The 9,612-nt window shown below is 32.4% G+C and overlaps 1 protein-coding gene across 1 annotated transcript in view; it reads left to right on the plus strand.

Moving 5' to 3' along the window:
- The first annotated feature begins 6 nt into the window (after window positions 1–6).
- The window catches only part of Atg17 (autophagy-related 17), a 26,831-nt gene continuing 17,225 nt past the window's right edge, over window positions 7–9,612 (plus strand). Inside the window, exon 1 of the mRNA XM_017630236.1 lies at window positions 7–350. The gene's annotated coding sequence lies outside the window, so the exon portion shown is untranslated. The remainder of the gene's footprint in view (window positions 351–9,612) is intronic.

The raw sequence follows: 9,612 nt of genomic DNA on the forward strand, positions 1-9,612 counted from the left end.
TGTGCAAGAAGTGAATATAAAGAAAATATTTAATAATTTGCTGTTCACGTTTAGAAATCGAAAAAATTCGTTGACAAACGCGCAGCTTGTTTTAAAGATTATAATATAAGAGAACAAGTTTACACAAATATATACATACATATATACATATGTATATGGAGGTTGGATGGGAACAGGCACATCTTGTGAGTTCTTGAAATTCTCGCCAATTAAAAGTGATTGCGAACATTGTCTAATTCAGTACATATGTGAAAAGAAAAAAAAAATAACTTCTTTTGCAAGGAATTTTCGCTGTTAAGCTCTCAATTTTGCTATTTTAGCAGAGGTCCAATCGCCAACCGAATTGCTGTGTAAGTAGGTACATATGTAGTTCTCTCATTTTGTATTATTACATTTTCACATTCTGTCCCCTATTTTCCATTTTGAGTTTTCTCTGCGAAGAATCGGTGCATTTTTTTCACGCTAGTTAGTTACAATCTTTCATGTTTTGGCGTTTTCGTACGTAAAAACTTGGAATGAAAGTGAAAATTGTTCGATCAAAATTTTAAGGGAAAGTTGCAAGATTTTAGTTATAACAATTTTAATGTTGACTTAGTTACAACGATTTTGTGGCAGGAGCGGGGGCATGACAGTAGAATTCTCCTGCCGAAGAAGAGGGGTTGAACACCTTTTGCAAAGATATTTCGTGAATATTTTGTGTGCTTGACACATCAGCTCGGAAATTTTCAAAAATATACCATATTTCAAACTGAAATTATTAATAAATAAGTGCACACATATAGTAAATTTAAATAAAGCGTAGACTTGTTGTACAAATAACTAAACCGTACCCAAAAAACAGCTGTTTGTATGCTGCTTCTTCCATTTTACACAAGCAAACCGAATACAATTTTGGAATTGTAAAGTTCATGCGATAATAAAATTGTTCAATTAAATTTTCACTATTTTGGATAGTTCTTTCATTGAGAGCTATTCTTGGAAAATAACCCAGTAGGACCTGTATACAAAATAAAGGGGAGCTTTTCTTTAGAGCCGATCTTTGTTTGCGAGATGGGCGAAGACGAAGGGTGGGCATCTCCCACATCCCATTTTAGAGAGGGAATGAAACGCCGTTTACAAAAATGTAACTCCCGGCTGCATATGCCCTTACAAAATTGGACAAAAATCAAAATTTTTACTCGGATATTTTTTAACTGGAGAATACATGACATAGCTAAAATCTGATATCTTGTCTACTTTTCTATTGGAACCCCGCTCCGTTTCCTTATTTACATGCAATTTGTCATTGTTCTGTCGCTCTCTCATTCTCACGCTTGTACGTGCTAGATTGCAAGTGCAACTACGTACCTGTGGTCGTACATACAAATATATGTATGTACCTAACTATGTACATACATATGTATGTCCGTATGTATGTATGTATGTTTGCATAAAAGTCATATGTGAGCTGGTTATATTTTTTTAATTTTGTTTTATTTTATTCACGGCATCTAAAAGGAGCTTTGCTTGTACAGCTGCGAGCACTAAAATAGTACTGTGTATTTACGGTTAATATTTTTTGAAAACACTAGAAAACCAAAATTACACACAAAGCTTGTGTTCTCGAAGCCGTCTCCCTACTGTATGAAAACTACATGGTAACTAGGTTATCCATAATTTCTAAAGCTGACATTGTGGGACGAATATTTAATAATTTGCCGTATGGTAGTCGTTGATAATTTCTGCTTACCACCCCGGTTTCAGGTTTATTTTGATACTTTAACGTATTTCGAATCATGGAGGCTAAAATTCAACCAATTTTTTCCACTTCTTTACATGTTTGCCCATTTTTAATAAGAGTTTTAATAATTCCACGTTTTTCGTGAGTGCGGTGCAGACTAAAAATCACAAAAATACGTTTTTGTCTATTCCTGCTAAATATGTATATAGCAAACCATATAATTAAACTTACTTTTTATTCAAAAAACTGAAATATTTTCAATTAAAGTTAAAATTTGCGACTTCATTTGTTCTGCGCTACTATTTCACCGGTCGCCTTAAATGCCGTTCACAACAGGGGATACTTCTAAAAAAATTAAACCGTAGCTGTTGAACGGTTTGAAATTTGCATAGAGTTAAATCATACACTAGAGATGATAAATAAAAAAAAAAAAAACTCGATTACAATATCGCGTAGTATGCGGCATCAAGGGCATAATACATCTCGCAAGTGCGCACTACTATTTCAGTGATCGTAACTGTATATTATTTATGTATATTAGGGTGGTCCTCAAAAATGAAATGAACAGTTTTTTTCAGTCTCACCCGCTCAATCGGTAATTTAAAAAAAAAAAATTTAAATTAGTTTTATTTTCATCTAATTCCCATACCCATACCAAAAATTTTGGTCGCGATTGGAGACTGTTACGGCCTGTTGCACCGGGGCCAAACGTTCAGATTACCCTATGAAGTATCAAAATAGTAAAAATAAAAAAATTTTTATTTCCGCCTAAGTATTTAAATTAAACATTTTGCCAGGAATAATTTTTTTAATTCATCAAAAATTTATTCTTAATTTCATATTCATTTATTTTTCACCATAATTAAACACTTAATTACAAATGGTTCAAATAAAGTTTGCTTTGTAGTGTAGTTTTCTCTATAGTATTTGACAACTTGAAATAAATATGTCCCTCGCTTTTGGANAGTATATTATTTATGTATATTAGGGTGGTGCTCAAAAATGAAATGAACAGTTTTTTTCAGTCTCACCCGCTCAATCGGTAATACCGAAGTGAAAGATATCACATATAAATTTTGTTTCCGATTGGAGGCGGTAAAGACGTGTCGTACAGGCGCCAAGTTCCTCTAAGGTGAATCAAAAAATTTAAATTAGTTTTATTTTCATCTAATTCCCATACCCATACCAAAAATTTTGGTCGCGATTGGAGACAGTTACGGCCTGTTGCACCGGGGCCAAACGTTCAGATTACCCTATGAAGTATCAAAATAGTAAAAATAAAAAAATTTATATTTCCGCCTAAGTATTTAAATTAAACAATTTGCCAGGAATAATTTGTTTAATTCATCAAAAATTTATTCTTAATTTCATATTCATTTATTTTTCACCATAATTAAACACTTAATTACAAATGGTTCAAATAAAGTTTGCTTTGTAGTGTAGTTTTCTCTATAGTATTTGACAACTTGAAATAAATATGTCCCTCGCTTTTGGACAAAATTTTACTGTATATTTCTACAAATTTAGCTCCACCCTCTGCCGTGTGATTTACCACTTTTAAATGCTTTATCCTATTAACTGTTTTATATAAATTAAATTGTTTGCCCAATCGGGACCAAAATTTATATGTGGTATTTTCGACTATCGATTTTGGGTGTTAGATGAAAAAAAATTATCTTAATTTTTGAAATCTCCATAGAGAAATTAGAAATTTTCCCCCAGTACGACACGCCTTAACCGTCTCCAAAATCCAAACCAAAATTTATATGTGATATCTTCGGCTATAGAATCATCGCCATAGGGGTTGATGTTTAAGTACAACCCGAATGTACATATACATATCAAACTTTGAGGTAAATACATACATATGCATAAGTATATAACCACAGTTAACCCCTGTGCGCATGCAGCTCAAATTCGTTTTAGACAGACAAATCATTGTAGCCCTTCAATCGCTCCCCCCACATACAAATTTTACGTAGTATGTACTGTGAATGCATTTTATATGTACATATCTATGTGCATTCCTACCCTTGGATGTGCCAAATGCTTCGATGTAGTATGTATGTATCNCAATTTTACTGTATATTTCTACAAATTTAGCTCCACCCTCTGCCGTGTGATTTACCACTTTTAAATGCTTTATCCTATTAACTGTTGTTATATAACTTAAATTGTTTGCCCAATCGGGACCAAAATTTATATGTGGTATTTTCGACTATCGATTTTGGGTGTTAGATGAAAAAAAATTATCTTAATTTTTGGAATCTCCATAGAGAAATTAGAAATTTTCCCCTAGTACGACGCGCCTTAACCGTCTCCAAAATCCAAACCAAAATTTATATGTGATATCTTCGGCTATAGAAGCATCGCCATAGGGGTTGATGTTTAAGGACAACCCGAATGTATACATATCAAACTTTGAGGTAAATACATACATATGCATAAGTATATAACCACAGTTAACCCCTGTGCGCATGCAGCTCAAATTTGTTTTAGACAGACAAATCATTGTAGCCCTTCAATCGCTCCCCCACATACAAATTTTATGTAGTATGTACTTTGAATGCATTTTATATGTACATATCTATGTACATTCCTACCCTTGGATGTGCCAAATGCTTCGATGTAGTATGTATGTATCAGTGTACTGCAGCAAGCTACTTACATTTCAAGCTACTTGAAAGCTTAAGTGCGAAATGCACAACACAAGCGGCTTGACAAACCAAGCGATATATCCCTTTGCTTCAATCCATCTGTTTTGTCTCTGGGGGGAGTGTTTGAAGGTGTGACAAAAAATTTGAACAAAAATCAAAATATTTTGATTTTCTGGCCACCATGTTAACGTTTGATCAAGCTGCTTACGATTTGGATGGTGAAACCACCTCATTCGCAACTGAAATTTCACCAAGTGCGAACGTAAGGAGAAAAATGGAATAAAACCAAAAATTCTTTCATTGTGAACTAGAAGAAGACTAAAATACTGTGCTTGAACGACTCATGTTTGCATGGTGTATGGCAAAATGGGAAAAGTATGTTTGACAAGCCGCTTGTGTGGTGTATTTCGCTCTTTAATTGTATTCAGTGGGCTTGGTTCGAAACAAGCAAGTAAATGCTTGGGCGTGCTTGTTGGATTTTAACTCATACCCGTACTTGGTTTACTTCAAAAATATCGAACTCACTATTTATTAGCGCAACAAAAATCCTCTAACACATAACAATACCCTTTGGTTGTAAAAAGCTGATTCACGGTTTGCAATATGTACGTACATATGTGCTGCTGCTGTATTCAATCTTGTTCGATTCAGGCTACTACCGTATTCATTTGCGTTCAAGCTATGAGTTGAATTTGCTTGTTTGAAGCAAGTGTGAATCATACTTGTGCTTGTATTTTTTTCAAGTAGCTTGAAAACGTAAATGAATCGGCTTGTGCAGTACACTGGTATGTATGTATGTATGTACACTCAGTTGCATAATTTAAAGGCCGCCTCATATTAACCAGTTTTGACTATTTATTTTCATATTATTTAGTTTCAATTATTTCCATTTCCCATTCAATTTTAGCATAACAGAGTGCAAGTTTGAAGTCGGCTAAAAAAAATTTAAGTAAACATTGTTGCATACGTTGCCAATAATTTAGCGCAGCCCTGTATATGTAAATTGCACTCAAATCTAAAAAAAATGTTCATTGGGATATGACCAGATTTAACAATGAATGCAAATTCATCATGCTGTCCGTGCTACTAAAATTATTTTCTATTAATAAAAAGGTTTACATAAAGCAAACAAAAAAAAAATAAATAAATTACTGCAAATACATTTATACACGCAAATGTATGACAGCGTTAGCAAACAACTATGCATATGTGTTAAAAGCGAAAGGTAAAACCCAACAACAAAAGAACAATTGTATACATATAAAAGAAAGACTGCATTTTCACTGTTATTTCAATGACTCATGGGTTGGATGCAATCTAAAAAAAAATAAAAAAAAATATTTAAAAAAACAATATCGTCCGTTATTTGTCGAAATTCTCTTTTTAAAGTTATTACCATATGTAAGTATATCCATCGAAATTTTATGCAGTCGGCGACCATTTCTTTTTTATTCAAAAAACCGCAGCGGTTAAGACGCTTCAATTGGGTCTGTGGCCGAAACGTAAAAGCTTGCCCTAAAAGTACAATTATTGATATGGTTGATTAGCGATACAATTTGTGTGGCAATGGACTTTCCGTAACCTACTTTTAATTCATTTAATTTAAGCACGAAAGTTTAAAAGTTTGCATAATAAAATTTATTAATAAATATGTAAGTACATATGTACAGCCATATATGTATGTATAAAGTTTTTGCACATATGTACATGTGTGTATGTATGTATACACGAACACACAAAAATTAAATGCGTACTACAAAACCACTTAATTAATTTAATCATCAAGTAGTCATATGTACATACATACATATGTATCACATTCGATCGCTGCTTATAACAATACAAATGTAAAGTGTTAAAAGAGCCCGTAGAAGAAAACAAAATTTGGCGCGTTTGATTTTGTGCCANCGTTATTACCATATGTAAGTATATCCATCGAAATTTTATGCAGTCGGCGACCATTTCTTTTTTATTCAAAAAACCGCAGCGGTTAAGACGCTTCAATTGGGTCTGTGGCCGAAACGTAAAAGCTTGCCCTAAAAGTACAATTATTGATATGGTTGATTAGCGATACAATTTGTGCGGCAATGGACTTTCCGTAACCTACTTTTAATTCATTTAATTTTAGCACGAAAGTTTAAAAGTTTGCATAATAAAATTTATTAATAAATATGTAAGTACATATGTACAGCCATATATGTATGTATGTATAAAGTTTTCGCACATACATGTGTGTATGTATGTATACACGAACATACAAAAATTAAATGCGTACTACAAAACCACTTAATTAATTTAATCATCAAGTAGTCATTTGTACATACATACATATGTATCACATTCGATCGCTGCTTATAACAATACAAATGTAAAGTGTTAAAAGAGCCCGTAGAAGAAAACAAAATTTGGCGCGTTTGATTTTGTGCCATCTTTCTTCCCAGCGTCTTTTTTCTTTAATTATTGGCGAGTCACAAGAAGCAAGCACACCGCAATTTCTTTTGCAAGTAGTGCAATTACATCGCCAGCAATATCCTTATTGCGATAAACTGCATCTTATTAATAATTAAATGGAATATTAATGTTTAAATATGCAATAAAAAAATAAATATTTGAACTAAAACTCTCACTTCTCTGACAAATGTACTTATAATCGACATTTTCTACACATTTTGTAACTGCAAAAAAGGAAATTTTTTCATATAATTTTCCGTAACAAAACTGTAACAAAAACTTATCACTGATACAGAATTGAGATGTTAGTTTACGCTCAGAAAAATCATTTGCTAGAAAAAAATTATATTATTCTAAGGAAAAATTACCTTGAAATGGCTCGAATGACATGACTACCTTAATATGACTAAACGATTTGACTCAGTTTAAGGAAAACAGAATTCCTTAGTTTTCAGTACTATTTCCNCCCTTCTTCCCAGCGTCCGTTTTCTTTAATTATTGGCGAGTCACAAGAAGCAAGCACGTCGCCATGCTGCGAACAGAGAATTAAGTCGATAGTTCTTTTTGAAACAAGATGTGATGAAAGATCGGATATATGTATATTAGGGTGAACTGACCTAACCAATTTATGGCCTTAAGAACCTATTTACTGAGTGTTGAACGAGGTATGGCGTTGATACAAAATTGTAATCGAATTTTGACAAAATACGAAGAACCGCAATTTCTTTTGCAAGTAGTGCAATTACATCGCCTGCAATATCCTTATTGCGATAAAGTGAATCTTATTAATAATTAAATGGAATATTAATGTTTAAATATGCAATAAAAAAATAAATATTTGAACTAAAACTCTCACAAATGTACTTATAATCGACATTTTCTACACATTTTGTAACTGAAAAATGGACATTTTTTCATATAATTTTCCGTAACAAAACTGTAACAAAAATTTGTCACTGATACAGAATAGAGGTGTTAGTGTACACTCAGAAAAAACATTTGCTAGGAAAAAATTATATTATTCTAAGGAAATATTACCTTGAAATGGCTCCAATGACATGACTACCTTAATATGACTAAACGATTTGACTCAGTTTAAGGAAAACACAATTCCTTAGTTTTCAGTACTATTTCCTTTCTTCTTAGGAAAAATTAACTTGGCAATGGCCGACAGAGCAAAGCTCTGGAGTGTCGGTCGAGAGATGCAAGGTTCGAGTCCCAGAGCAGGACTTTTTTTTAAATATTTTTTTTTATAATTTTTTAAATTGTGTTTAAAAAAATTATCTAATTTATTTTTTTATGGTATTTGAGTATTTAGGTTTTCCCATATACACATGAAATTAATTTTACAATTTGTAATTTATATTTGAATCGAAATACATAATTGACTTACCTTACCCTAACTATCTCCAAACGGACTCGAACCTGAGATCTCAGAAAAGCAATTAACTTTGTCTTAACCACACTGATGACATTCAAAATTATTTAAGGAAATTATTACCTATGTATATTGAGTAAATTTACTTCCTCAAATTGATGACGCCCTATTTTTAGCATGAGTCTGAATTAAGGAAAAACTTCTCAAATCGAGTAAATTTTTCGTAATATTAAGAAGAAAACGGTAACTTAAAATAAGGAAACTGGTTTCTTGTTTTAAGGAAATGCTTTTTTCAAAGTGGAAGTTTTTTGCACATTTCTGCTATTTTCGACTTTCATAGCCCCTAGGTATATACATTTTTGAGTCTAAATAATCAACACTAGAATAGTTTTTTAGAGGATTTAATGCCATACAAGAATATGTCAAGAAAAAATTTTTTATCTCAAACGGTTCATAGTTATAAAATTTTTAATGAAAATTTATTTTTTATTTGTTATTTGTGTACATGGAAAATTTCAAATGCCCACCGACACTTTTTAAAATTGGAGTTAAAATTTTTCCAAATGGCAGAATTTTCTTCTATTTATGCTATTTATTTTGGCTCACCCTAATGCACATACACACGTATGTACAGGAGACCGGGGTAGCTCTGGTTTGTTTTTTCGAAGCCCAATATCCCAGAAGATATTCAACGAAACGAAGAATTGACGGGACGGGGCCCTACATCGTTTATGCAGTAAAGTTTCATAATGGAGTAAAAAATATTTTTGAAGCCAATTTTTCCAGATTAGCACATTGATATTTAGCACGGTGAATTGTATGGGCTTGAAAGCATTAATTTTATTTCTATTGAGTTTAGTTACACGGTTCAACAAAATTTGGTCCTATTTTATCTCAAAAACGGGACTGACCTCATTTTATAGATTTTTTGATTCTGATTTAAAGTGCATTTACAAAATTTTCTAGCACGTCCAGTTTTTTAGAAAAAACTATGTTAAAGTGTCGAAAAATGGCAAATTAAAAAAAATATATATGTATATGTTATTTGGACGTAGTTTTTCCGAAGAAAAATACGTACTCAAGAAAATCCAATTCGTCTGATAGATTCTACCTCATGTGGATGGATTGAGTAGAAAAAAAAAAACAAAGATACTAGCGAAGAACATGGCGAACGATTCCACCAGGACATAGCCTCTATGGAGAACTGGTATGATAGGAATTCAAACATGCTTGCTAACTATTGCTGGACCTTGAAAAGTGATGATAATGCTTGAAGATTTCATTTCAGAGCGCGGAGGTCAGCTCCGTTTTTGAAATAGAATATAACCAAATTTTGTTAAACCGTGTTATTACAGGGAACATTCGGCGAAAATATAGGATTTTTTTATAAAAATATTTTTTTTTTT

The sequence above is a fragment of the Rhagoletis zephyria genome, unplaced genomic scaffold (genome assembly GCF_001687245.7).
Source record: "Rhagoletis zephyria isolate East Lansing unplaced genomic scaffold, Rhagoletis_zephyria_1.1 Rzeph_scaffold_07522, whole genome shotgun sequence".
NCBI lineage: Eukaryota > Metazoa > Arthropoda > Insecta > Diptera > Tephritidae > Rhagoletis > Rhagoletis zephyria.